The following is a 14,453-nucleotide window of genomic DNA, read 5'->3' on the forward strand; positions in this document are numbered from 1 at the left end:
TGTGAAGAACAGCATAATGAAACCCAACCCACCAAATATTGTTTGTAAAAGGGAGGAGGGGATGAGAATAGAGCTTGTTCAAAGTGCTCCATACACCTGAAATCTCCTATTATCAATGTATGCTAATTCACAAAATAAAATTAAATTTAAAAAAGAAACGATCCCACTTACCAAAGCATTGGGAAGAATAAAATACTTAGGAATAAGTTTGACAAAATAAATGTAATACTTTGGTATTGAAAACTATAAGACATTTTTAAAGGAACTACGGACCTTAAAAATGGAAAGATATTGTAATGAAGAAATATTCACATGGCTTTCTTTCTGTTCCAGCCCAACCTTTTCAGGCTGGGATTGAAGAGGAAAACTTGTTCCACAAGGAACTGTCTAAGGGAACACCAGAATTTCTATATATGGGAAAGGAAGAACCATTTCTTGTGGGAACATATGTGGCTACTTTTTCCAAGTCTGGAGGAAGAAAATGTACATATAAATGCAGTCCATGTCTTGGAAATTGGATGACATCAAAAAGGGAATTTTCAGACCTTTCTTACACAACTTAGCTGTTCAAGTTATCATACTGCCATTTTCATCTTCCTAATATAACCACTTTTCTTTTTACAAAAAAAAAAATGGAAATGTGCTCTATGCCCACAGGTTAAAATATTTAATACTGTTAGGATGGAAATACTACCCAAAGTAAAAAAACACACTTAACACAACCCTTATTAAAACCTAGCTGGGTTTTTGCAGAAATTTGCAAAATAATCTTAAAATTCATATGGAAATGCAAAGAACCTAAAAGAATCAAAACAATCTTTCAAAAATGAACAAAGATGAAGCACTCGCAAACCTACTACAAAGCTGGAACAATCGATACTGCATGGTATTGGTGTAAGGAAGGGCACATACATCAATGAGACAGAATTGAGAGTCCACACATTTATGGTCAATTGATTTTCAACAAAAATGACAAGATTTTCAAATGGGGAATGAATAGCATTTTCAACAAACATGCTGGGACAACTAGACATCCACATGACAAAGAATGAAGCTGGAGCCCCATTTCACACCATCCACAAAAATTAACTCAAAAATGGATTAAAGACCTACATGAAAAGCTAAACTTAGAAGAAAACAGAGGAAATCTTCCTATCCTTAGATTAGACAATGGTTTATTACCTATGACACACCACAAACCCAAGCAACAGAAGAAAAAAAACAGATTAAAGGGATTCCATCAACTGCTTTTGTGTTTCAAAGAACACCATCATGAAAAAGAAAAGTGCATGGACTCCAAGAAGATATTTGCAAAGCATCTGTGTGATAGGAGTTTGTATTCAGAATATGTAAAGAACTTGTGCAACTCCATGGTAAGGAGACAAACAGCACACTTTCCAATGAGAAAGAAATTTAATTAGACATTTCTCCATAGACAAAAGGTTACTAACCATGTGAAAAGATGATCAATAAGATTAAGTCAATAGGAAAATGAAAATCAAATCCACAGACACCACTTCAACCCTACTATCATAGCTAAAATAAAAAATACAAATCCAGTGTAGCTGGATTTTGACCCAATTTCTATATTATTCATTTAAGCCAACTGCATGTCTTAAATGTGTGACTGTAAGAGTCTGCAAGCCAACACTCTTGTTTCTAAGAAATTTTTCTTTGTACTCTGCATATTTTATCTTTTGTCAATGCTAACTGAGATTAATTAGCATTATAATTAACTAATATTGTAGATGTCTTATAGTTAACTGACATCATAGATGTTTTTTATAAAATGTGGCTTCCATTAAAAAAAAAAAAAGCTGTTCACTATGGACTGGCTGGGTAGCTCAGTGGTACAGGATATGATTAGCATGCATGAGGCCCTGGGTTCACTGCTCTCTCTCTCCAATGCCAAATAAAGGGGAAGCTGTTTACAATGAAATTATATAAAAGCTTATGGGTTGGATAACTTACTCTAGATTGTTGGTGCTTCATTAATTTATACTTAATTAAAGTAGTATTTGCAAAGTTACCAATAACTAAAATCCTGTATGTTTTTCACTTAATTCCTAAAACAAGCTACACTGACTAAAATATTGTTTAAATTATGAAAAGCAAAACACTTTCTTCACAATTATCTAGATATCAAATAATTCATACTAATCTTTAAAATCCATTTAAATCATCTTACTTTTAACTGATGGCACTCAGTATCTCAGAGATGACATAACCAAATTTTCTAAGAAAATCTTTATCCTTATGAGTTCAGATCAAGCAAAATGAAAGAAACATGCCAAGGCATTAAAATACTCTTAAATTCTTAAGGTAATTTTTGACTCATACATCAGATATTTCTTTTACTTATTTTCTCAAAGGCAGAAGTCTCAAGAAGAGAGTTCCATATCAAAATTGCTTAGCTGAGAGACTTCAGGTTTTTTAAATTAAAATCAGTTGAACCTCAATTTCATTTCACCACAATCTGATAATTCAGTTGATATTTACCTCAACCGATATGTAGCAGGCACAGTAATTATTCAGTGTGAGTGAAGCAGGAGGAGGACCTGTATTACCATCGTATATGATATTTTACTATTATATCTACCGACAACTCTCATAGTCTACATTTCCACTGCTCAATAAGAGCTTGCATTCATTCAGGTCTCTTTTCATCTCAAAACTCAAGTCATCATTAATGTCTACTCAAATGTGAGACAGATAGGACACAGACAGGTTCTCTAACGTTGCCATTTAAACAGTTTAGCTTATGCTTTCACTATCATAACTGGCTTATTTTTCCCTGCCCCTAATTCTTATTCTAGCTAGTAATATTGCAGAAACTAAAAAGAAGGGATGTTTGAATGACCCACTCTATGGTGCATCTTAAGGCAAATTCATTTTTCAAAAAATGCCGTAATTTCAGGAATGTTACGAGCAAATTTAAATACATAAACTTTGTGCCTAGGTAAGTTTGCCACATACAATGTGTAGAATGGGAAATATGGAAGAACAAACTGAGAGAATAGTATAAGGAAATTTACCAGTTTCTCAGTACCGTTTGTATCATATATTCTTAAATAAGAAATTAGTAACATTGACACAGTCTTCAGTTCCAGTACTTACTTGTAACTACATTTTCTGTATCATTGCTGAGGTAGCTTTTTTTTTTTTAACTGAGTTGTACAGGTAGAGTCACTTAAAACAAAAATGGAAGAAGAAAGAGTTAACATTATAAAGAATTAGGATCTCATAATCTGATGATCTCATTAACTAGATTTTCCTCCCCACTTCCTTTTTTAGAAGGCAATAAATTACAATTCAGAATTATCTAACAGTAGAGATCTTCCTGCTGATTTGAAAAAAAGAAATATACAGAGTGGGATAAACCAATGAAATGCTTAGGACAACATAAATGTAGCACATGGTAGTAGAAGGGTTAACACAATCGATGAAGTAGGAGAAAATGGTGTTCTTTGGTTGACTTTCCTAAGGCTGTGGTAGCAGCTAGTAAGGTACTGTAATTCATCTGTGCTGATGCCATCTTGTTATGTCATGTTGATACTACACAAAAGTGAGTTAGACGTAACCAATGGCAATGTGCTTGCCTAATTGTTCACAATCTAGATCTTCAGTGATTCTAAACACATCCGTCTCTGGGCAAACAAATAAAAGTATAAGAAAAATGAGAAATACTTTACTCTGTGATGGCATCTAAGTTCCCCCAGGTATGACTCTCCTTTTGTGCAACCCTGAGTCCTCACAGTGTCAAAGTGCTTGATAGTCCATAGTAACGAAGGAAGAATGGGTTTTTCTCCTTAATGGTACTCTCTTTTTTGACAGTATGTGTGATACTGTCAACTTTCTCTCTTTTAGGATATTTTTCTTTTAAAAAGCATCCTCAAACAGCAATGCTTAGCATTAAATGGTTTATTGAAATAGCTCTTTCAGGTCTTTGCTTTCCACAGAACTCAGACATAAATCGAATGGATGCAACAAGAAAAGAATCTGAGGGACAGATGCCGGTCTCCATAACTACTGACCCACCGAAAATAAAAAGGTATTAAAGTACTGCCCTGAAAACCTACACATAAACCAAGAGAACCCAGAAATTAATCCATATACTCACAGCCAACTAATTTTCCACAAAGGCTCCAAGAACATACACTTAGGAAAGGATAACATCTTCAATAAATACGTATGTAGAAGAATGAAACCAAGCCCCTAAATTAATCACCTGAATAGACCTATAACACAAAATGAAATTGAAGCAGCAATCAAGAGTCTCCCCAAAAAGAAAAGTCCAGGACCTGATGGACTCTCTGCTGAATTCTATCAGACCTTTAAAGAAGAACTGATACCAACTCTCCTTAAACTGTTCCACAAAATAGAAAGGGAAGGAAAACTGCCCAACACATTTTATGAAGCCAGTATTACACTTATCCCAAAACCAGGCAAAGACACCTCCAAAAAGGAGAACTATAGGCCAATATCCTTAATGAACATTGACGCAAAAATCCTCAACAAAATAATGGCAAACTGAATTCAACAACACATCAAAAAGATTATTCACCATGACCAAGTAGGCTTCATCCCAGGGATGCAGGGGTGGTTCAACATACGAAAATCAATAAACGTAATAAACCACATTAACAGAAGCAAAGACAAAAACCACTTGATCATCTCAATAGATGCAGAAAAAGCCTTCGATAAGATCCAATACCATTTCATGATAAAAGCTCTAAGCAAACTAGGAATAGAAGGAAAGTACCTCAACATTATAAAAGCTATATAAGACAAACCTACAGCCAGCATTATACTTAATGGAGAAAAACTGAAACCATTCCCTCTAAAATCAGGAACCAGACAAGGATCCCTAATATCCCCACTCCTATTCAACATAGTACTGGAATTCCTACCTAGAGCAATTAGGCAAGAAGAAGGAATAAAAGGAATACAAATAGGTAAAGAAACTGTCAAAATATCCCTATTTGCAGACGACATGATCCTATATCTTAAAGACCCAAAAAACTCTACTCAGAAGCTTCTAGACATCATCAATAGCTATAGCAAGGTAGCAGGATATAAAATCAACATAGAAAAATCATTAGCATTTCTATACACTAACAATGAACAAACTGAAAAAGAATGTATGAAAACAATTCCATTTACAATAGCCTCAAAAAAAATCAAATACCTAGGTGTAAACCTAACAACAGATGTTAAAGACCTCTATAAGGAAAACTATACACTTCTGAAGAAAGAGATTGAGGAAGACTATAGAAAGTGGAGAGATCTCCCATGCTCATGGATTGGTAGAATCAACATAGTAAAAATGTCTATACTCCCAAAAGTAATCTACATGTTTAATGCAATTCCCATCAAAATTCCAATGACATTCATTAAAGAGAAATTTATACGGAAACACAAGAGGCCATGAATAGCCAAGGCAATACTCAGTCAAAAGAACAATGCAGGAGGTATCACAATACCTGACTTCAAACTATATTACAAAGCAATAACAATAAAAACAGCATGGTACTGGCACAAAAACAGACATGAAGACCAGTGGAACAGAATAGAGGATCCAGATATGAAGCCACACAAGTATAACCAACTTGTCTTTGACAAAGGAGCTAAAAATATACGATGGAGAAATAGCAGCCTCTTCAACAAAAACTGCTGGGAAAACTGGTTAGCAGTCTGCAAAAAACTGAAACTAGATCCATGTATATCACCCTATACCAAGATTAACTCAAAATGGATCAAGGATCTTAATATCAAACCCCAAACTCTAATGTTGATACAGGAAAGAGTAGGAAATACTCTGGAGTTAGTAGGTATAGGTAAGAACTTTCTCAACAAAACCCCAGCAGCACAGCAACTAAGAGATACATAGATAAAGGGGACCTCATAAAGCTAAAAAGCTTCTGTTCATCAAAAGAAATGGTCTCTAAACTGAAGAGAACACCCACAGAGTGGGAGAAAATATTTGTCAACTATACATCAGACAAAGGACTGATAACCAGAATATATAGGTAACTTAAAAAACTAAATTCTCCCAAAACTAATGAACCAATAAAGAAATGGGTAAGTGAACTAAACTTTCTCAAAAGAAGAAATTCAAATGGCCAGAAAACACATGAAAAAATGCTCACCATCTCTAGCAAATGCAAATTAAAACCACGCTAAGATTCCACCTCACCCCTGTTAGAATAGCCATCATTAGCAACACCACCACCAACAGGTGTTGGCGAGGATGTGGGGATAAAGGAACCCTCTTACACTGTTGGTGGGAATGTAAACTAGTAAACCACTCTGAAAAAAAATTTGGAGGCTACTTAAAAAGCTAGACATTGATCTACCATTTGATCCAGCAATACCACTCTTGGGGATATACCCAAAAGGCTGTGACACAGATTACTCCAGAGGCACCTGCACACCCATGTTCATTGCGGCACTATTCACAATAGCCAAGCTATGGAAACAGCCAAGATGCCCCACCACTGACGAATGGATTAAGAAAATGTGGTATCTGTACACAATGGAATTTTATGCAGCCATGAAGAAGAACGAAATGCTATCATTTGCTGGTAAATGGATGGAATTGGAGAACATCATTCTGAGTGAGGTTAGCCTGGCCCAAAAGACCAAAAATCGTATGTTCACCCTCATATGTGGACATTAGATCAAGGGCAAACACAACAATGGGATTGGACTTTGAGCACATGATAAAAGCGAGAGCACACAAGGGAGATATGAGGATAGGTAAGACAACTAAAAAATTAGCTAGCATTTGTTGCCCTTAACGTAGAGAAACTAAAGCAGATACCTTAAAAGCAACTGAGGCCAATAGGAAAAGGGGACCAGGAACTACAGAGAAGGTTAGATCAAAAAGAATTAACCTAGAAGGTAACACACACGCACAGGAAATTAACGTGAGTCAACTCCCTGTATAGCTATCCTTATCTCAACCAGCAAAAACCCTTGTCCCTTCCTATTATTGCTTATACTGTCTCTACAACAAAATTAGAAATAAGGGCAAAATAGTTTCTGCTGGGTATTGAGGGGGTGGGGGGGAGGGGGAGGGGGTGGAGTGGGTGGTAAGGGAGGGGGTGGGGGCAGGAGGGGAGAAATGACCCAAGTCTTATATGCACGTATGAATAATAAAATTTTAAAAATAAATAAATAAATAAATAAAAAGAAAAAGAAAAGAGCACTTTATAAGGTGCTCAGCCTCAGGGATTTTGTTATTGGAACAAAAAATAGACCACTACACGTGTTACAAGAAATCACGAGAGAACTCTTTAATAAACTCAGAGTGTTTATTAAGAACACTTTATGGAAAAAGCCTCCTTAACTATGATACAAAATTCTACTTCTAGAAATTTATATTGGAGATTACATACATACACCCTTTCAAAATGATACATGTAGAAGATTATGTATCTTGTTACTTTTCTAAATAAAAAGTAACAGAAAAAAAAACCAAGCCCCTTTCACCATGTATAAAAAAACAACTAAGAATGAGTCAAAAACCTAAATGTAAGACCTGAAACTATAAATCCACTGGAGAGAAATATAAAGAATCACTCTAAAACATGGTATAGACAAAGTTTTTTTTTTTGGCTAGTACCCTAAAAGCATGGGCAAAAAGCAAAAAGTAAACAAGTGGGACCAAACCGTACTAAGCAACTAATAGCCAGCAGAGGTAAAAATCAACAAACAGAAGAAACAAGGAGAATAGAAGAAAATATAGCAAACTGTTCATCAGACAAAGGATTGGCATTCAGAATATGTAAACCTCTCAAACAACTCAGTAGCAAAAAACTAAATAATCTGATTTAAAATGAGCAAATGATATGTATAGACATTTCTCAAAAATATACAAATGTCCAACAAGAGTATGAAAATATTTTCCACCTATTAATCACCAAGGAAATAAAAATGAAAACTACAATGACATATTATTTCACCCCATTTAGAATGTTTATTATTAAAAGTACAAAAAATAAAGCCTGGTGTGGTGGTGCACACCTAAAACCTTGTTCACTTGAGAAGTAGAGGTAGGAAGATTGTGAGTTCAAGGACAGCCCAGCCAAAGTTAGCAAGATGCTATCTCAAAAACAAAATAAAAACAAAAGGGCTGGGAGAATGACTCAGGTGTGAGGCCCTGGGGTCAATCCTCAGTACCACTAAAAAAACATAATAGTAACAACAAATGATGACATGAATGTAGAGAAATGGAAACCCTATACACTGTTGGTGGAAACGTAAATTAGTATAGTTGTTATGGAAAACAGTATGGAAGTTCCCTAAGAAAACTGAAAAGAGAATTATCATATCATTCAGCATTCAAAGAAAATGAAAGTATTAAAAAAAAGAAATACCTGCGCTCTCACCTTTATTGCAGTACTGCTCACAACAGCCCAGATAAAGAATCAACCACAAATGGATAAAGATACATATATATACACACACACATATATATATATATACATGTATACAAACACAAATATATAGATATCTCCAGTGGAATATTTTCAGCCTAAAATACACACACACACACAAAATACAAAATTGAATATTATTCAGCCATAAAAAGAATAAAAGAATGAAATCGATCAGGTACAATCACACACACACCTGCAATCCCAGATATTCTGGAGGCTAAGACAAGAGAACTGTTTGAACCCAGAAGTTAGGGCCAGCATGGGCAATAAAGCAAGACCTTATCTTTAAAAATTAAAACAAAACTGAAGGATAAATGTTTAACTTGATTTATCATTACACATTGTATACATGCATAAAATTATCATACTATACCTTATAAACATAGGTACAAATATTATGTATGTGCTAATTAAAACTTTTAAAGAATAATAAAGGCATATTATGAACACTATGTCTACAAATTTGATAATTTAGATGAACTAAACTAATTTCTCAAAAGACACAGCACAGCCTACCACACAGAAGGAGAAGCAGTAATCTGAACAGGCTGACAGCTATTAAAGAAATTTAATCAACATGAGTAACCTTCTAAAAGAAGAAAACTCCAGTTCCAGATGAACTCTAATACATAATTGTGGTTTCCAGGGGTTAAGGGAAGGAGGGAATGGGAGCTACCATTAATGGGTATAGGGTTAAATTCTGCAAGCCAAAAGTGTTGAGAATGGATAGTTTTGAGAGTACCCAATAGGTATGTACTTAATACTACTGGCAGCACACTAAAATTTTATGTGTGTGTATGTGTGTGTGTCCACAATGAAAGAATTGTCAAGACACACAATGGAGAAAAGACAGCCTCTTCAACAAATGCTGCTGGGAAAACTGGATATCCACATGCAGAAGACTGAAACTAGATCCCTGTCTTTCACCTTGTACCAAAATCAACTCAAAGTGGATCAAAGTCCTTAATATATGGACTGAAACTGAGACAACTACACAAAGCAGTAGGAAATACATTGGAACTGATAGTTATAGGGAACGACTTCCTAAACAGAACTCAAAAGAGTTCTGTTTAAGAGAACATTTAAGAGAAACAATGAACAAAAGGGACAAACTAAAAGGCATCAAACTAAAGAGCTTCTGCACAGCAAAGGAAACAGTCACCAGACTCAAGAGACAGCCCACAGAATGGGGGAAAATCTTTGCCAGCTGATCATCTGACAAGGGACTGATATCCAGAATCTACAGGGAACTCAAAAAAAGCGCCCCCCAAATCAATACCCCAGTGAAGAAATGGGCACATGAATTAGACAGGGAATTCTCAAAGGAAGACTTAGGAATGGCCAGTAAATACATGAAGTGTTCAACTTCCCTGGTTATAAAAGAGATGCAAAGCAAAACAACACTTAGATTTCATCTCACCCCAGTTAGAATGGCCATAATCAAGGTTATAACAACAACAAATGCTGGCAAGGATGTCGCAAAACAGAACTCTTATACACTGCTGGTAGGAATGCAAATTAGTACAACCACTATGGAAAGCAGTATAGAGATTCCTCAAAAAACTAGAGATCGAACTGCCATATGATCCAGTGATCCTGGTCCTGGGCATCTACCCAAAAGTACATAAGACAGCATACAGTAGAGATACCTGTACACCAATGTTCACTGCAGCACTATTCACAACAGCCAAGCTCTGGAAACAACCCTAATACCCTACAACTGATGAATGGATCATGAAATTGTGGTATATATACACAATGCAATAATACTCAGATGCAAGGAATAATGACATGGGGTTTGAAAGTAAATGGATGCAACTGGAGGACATCATGTTAGGTGCAGTTAGTCAGGATCAGAAACACAAAAGATGCATGTTTTCTCTCATATATGGCAGATAGATCCAAAGATAAACATATATACAAAAACAAGCATGATCATACGCAAACTCAATTGTAGAACATACTTGTAACAGTGCAGCTACTCTATGGAACTCAGGGGAAGAGGGAAAGGAAAAGAGAACAATAGAGTATCAGTAATAACACATACTGTAAGATATGAAGGTAAGAGGATATGAGGATGTGTACTGAAAACTGTTGAAAAACGGGTTGGGGTGGGGCAGGAGGTAAAGGGATAAGGAGGATATTTAAAGGGATTGAACAGACCAAAGCAAAGCACACCCATAGTGGGCATACATGAAACACCCTGTTGAATGTCAATTCAAACATTAATATGGAAAACCAGGACTGTAAAATAGGCATGGTGTGTTCAGGAAGAGGGGAGGGAGTAGGGTGAAGGAAGAAGATTAAGGTGACAGTATATGGTTGATGGACTTCATATACCTATATGAAACAGAAATGAAAACCTCTTGCAACTGCTTTAAATAGGGTAGAGGTGGGCTGATGGGGAGAGATGACGGGAGCAATGTAAATAATGTACAATATAAGACTAATCATAATCATTACTATGAATCCCACCCTGTATAATGAATATATCCTGCAAAAATTTATTTAAAAAAGAAAGAATTGGAGGATAATAAAGGGATGAAATTCTATATATGTTACAATATGGATGAACCTTGAAAACATCATACTAAATAAGCTAGGCACAAAAGGACAAGTACAATGTTATTTCAGTTAAATGAGGTGCATGGAGTAATTAAACTCATGGAGACAGAAAGTGGAATATTGGTTATTAGGGGCCAGGAAGGAGAGAATGGAGAATTATTTTTTAATGAATACTGAGTTTCAGTTTAGGATGATGGAGTATTAGCAATGCTTAGTAGTGTTGGTTGTATGAACTGTATATTTAAAAATGGTGATTTTTATGTATTATATATACACGTATATATCTATCTATCTATATATATATTGTTGTGATTAAAAGAAAAAGGAGAATAAAATAAACAGTTCTACACTATTGGGAGCAATCAATTTCATTACATAAAGGGACCTCCAAAATACTATCAATGCAGTAAAAAGTTTTCAAAATCAGCTTCCCTTTAAATTGGTCATATTGAAAAAAACATATAGCCACAATAAAGAATTTTTTCAGTGGACAAACATTAATAAGAAAATGGTTACCCAAAATCTCAATAAACCACGTAACATTTAAATTTCAGTATTCTAAATCACTAAACATACTTTCATCAAAGAATGCTAAAAACACAGAATTTTTGTACTTACCTTCTTCACAAATAAATTATTGAAATTAATAGAATAATTTTATGAAACAGTTAAAATGTACAAAAATAGAATATAAATGAAGGCTTTGTCTTAAGTATAAATTATTTTATACATAAAATTTTTAAAGGAATAAAGAACTATGTTTTCATGGCCTTAATTTTAAGATAACACCAAAATTAGTTACATAAAGCTTCTGATATAGCCATAAGAGAAAAACAGCAACAGGTGTATGAGTATGTACATAGATATTATATAGATCCTGGGACTCACGTGAGGCTAGAAATTATTTTAGTAGTGTTTTAAATTAATCTACCCCAAAATAACATCATATAATTTTAATAATACAGCTTTTCTCAATACATAAATAAATACAGTTTGGTAATCTCCATGAACTAAGAACGAAAAATCACAAATAATAAAAAGATGCTCTAACAATTTTAGACTAAGTCTGATCTTCACATAAAATCTTCTTAATTAGGATTCTCCTACCTAATACAAAAATGAAAAGTATTAATTAGCCAGAAAATGGAGTTTCAGAGGTTGGTCTAGCTCACCAACTTAAATAAGATATCTACAAACCGTATTTGATTTTGACCTTTTAAAAAAGGACAGATTAATCAGAAAATGTTACTTTAAAGAAGATACAGTAAAAATAAATCATGAACAAAAGGTATTTGATAAATTATTTTAATGTTTATTTTTCCTAGAAAAATTTCTTAAAGATATCATCCTTTTTTGTAGTTCTAAAAATAAACCCTAAGATTAATATGGCTATGTAGAGGAGAAAACATGATCAACAAATATGCATCACTTTCTAATTTTTTTATTTTTTGCAGGACTGGGGATTGAGCGCAGGGCCTCACACTTGCTACTCTACCACTAACTCTACCACTTAAGCCATGCCCCTAACACTCTGACTCTGAAAGTTGATAAGGTGAGACTATTACCACCTGGTAATAAAGTATAGGCAGAATAAATATACTTTCTTACCACGGATTCTCTCCTTAACACTCAGTTTGACTTTATTACTCTATTTCACTAAAACTTTAATTGGAAGTATTGATCACTGCTACTGGAAAAAAGAACTTGTCTGAATTCTCATAACCCCTCAATCTCCCCACCCTCCTTAAAACTCTCTTTGCATAGATGATAAAATACAACATTCTCCTGATTTCCTTCATTATTTTTCTTAGTGTTTCTTTAGCTTTTTTATGTGACATTTTCTCTCCATACATTCTTCACCAAGATTTCTATCTCTAAGCATGTGCATTCTGAAAGCCTCTCTCCCCAAACCATTCATGATGACAAGCTCAATAACCATTTCCAATTGCGTAAATATCCTACCTTAACACATGTAAAAACAGATCTATTTCCTACTCTCCACTTTCAACAAAAAATAGATCCCTCCCTGGATTTCACATTTATATTAGTGACCCCATCTTACTCCAGGCCATTCATGATGGAAACTAGTATCTTCTTTAATGTCCCAAACACATTCAGTTCTTCAATCCAGTAAGTTTTACTTGCACAGTATCTCTCCTGTTCTCCTCTATTCCTATTGACACTACTATAATTCAGAGTTTTTTTTTTTTTCATTTTCCACACACTACTCCAAAAGTCCTTTAATTGATGGCTTTTGCTGCTAAGTTACTCTTTCTAAAGTACATCCCTGCTCATGATTTCTTGGTGAAATACCTGTAGAGAGTTCTCACTGGCTAACCAAATCCAATCCTCTTACTCAGTCCTCACCTCTCTTCCAAATGCATTTTCTATTCACACAGCACACACACATACCACACACACACACACACACACACACACACACACACACACAGAGCACACACACAACACAACACATACACACACACAGAGCCAGTGTTCAAATCAAGTTCCAGCTATCTGAAATACCTGTACTTGTCTTTTTACCAGCTTTTTCTTTTCCTTTTTTTTTTGGTGGTATTGAGGTTTGAACTCAAGGTCTTGAGTTGCCAGGCAGGTGTTGTACCACTTCAGCTACAACTCTGTCCTTTTTTGCTTTAGTTATTTTTCAGATAGCGTCTCCCCCTTTTGGCCTAGGACCAGCCTTGGACCACTATCCTCCTATTTATACTTCCTAAATAGTTGAGATGACAGGCACATGCCACACTTCTGGCTTACTGATTGAGATGGGGTCTCACAAACCATCTCAATGTGGCCTCAAACCACAATCTCTGCCTTCTGGATAGCTGGGATGATAGACATGAGCCACTGCACCCAGCTCTTCTACTGGTTCCTAAAAGCTGAAGCCACATGTCATTTTTTTTCATCGTAAGTTCCTTTATATCTTCCTCATAAGTAGTATTTCTTTCTTCTCCCTAGAAACCTCTAGCACTTTGTAGCACTTTTGCTTTCTTGCCTGTGGGTATGTTCACAGCTTAGAATCATCTGAAGTTACTTTCCTGAGCTTTGAAAACTTCCTCTCTAATCAAACTTTCCGGTTCTTCCCTCACTCCACTCAACCAACTTTGCCCTGTGCTCTTCAGGAAGCATAACGCACAAGCCATTCTCCCAGTTTACTGTTACTCTACATTACACTTGGTCCCCTCCCCATCCTAAATCCCAATGAGAGCATTCTAACAGCTAACTCTCTTCACCAGGATAATCCACAGAAACATCAAACTCAGCACCACTGAAACAAAATGACCCTTTTCCCACAAACTTACTTCTCTACAGCTGTCTTAACTCAGCATCTTGACCCTTCACTTACGTCACACAGTCATTCACCAAGGTATACTGAATCCATATGCTTCGTTCCTAAGTTCATCACTGAAAATCTCATCACAAACT

At 35.3% G+C, this 14,453-nt stretch overlaps 1 protein-coding gene and 1 pseudogene across 8 annotated transcripts in view; one reads left to right on the top strand and one right to left on the bottom strand.

The window, feature by feature from the left end:
- Syt14 (synaptotagmin 14) overlaps positions 1–14,453 on the bottom strand; it is a 213,434-nt gene that overhangs the window by 111,799 nt on the left and 87,182 nt on the right. The window lies entirely within an intron of this gene.
- Positions 292–396, top strand: LOC141414397 (small nucleolar RNA SNORD22; annotated as a pseudogene).

This window comes from Castor canadensis, chromosome 11 (assembly GCF_047511655.1).
Source record: "Castor canadensis chromosome 11, mCasCan1.hap1v2, whole genome shotgun sequence".
Lineage (NCBI taxonomy): Eukaryota > Metazoa > Chordata > Mammalia > Rodentia > Castoridae > Castor > Castor canadensis.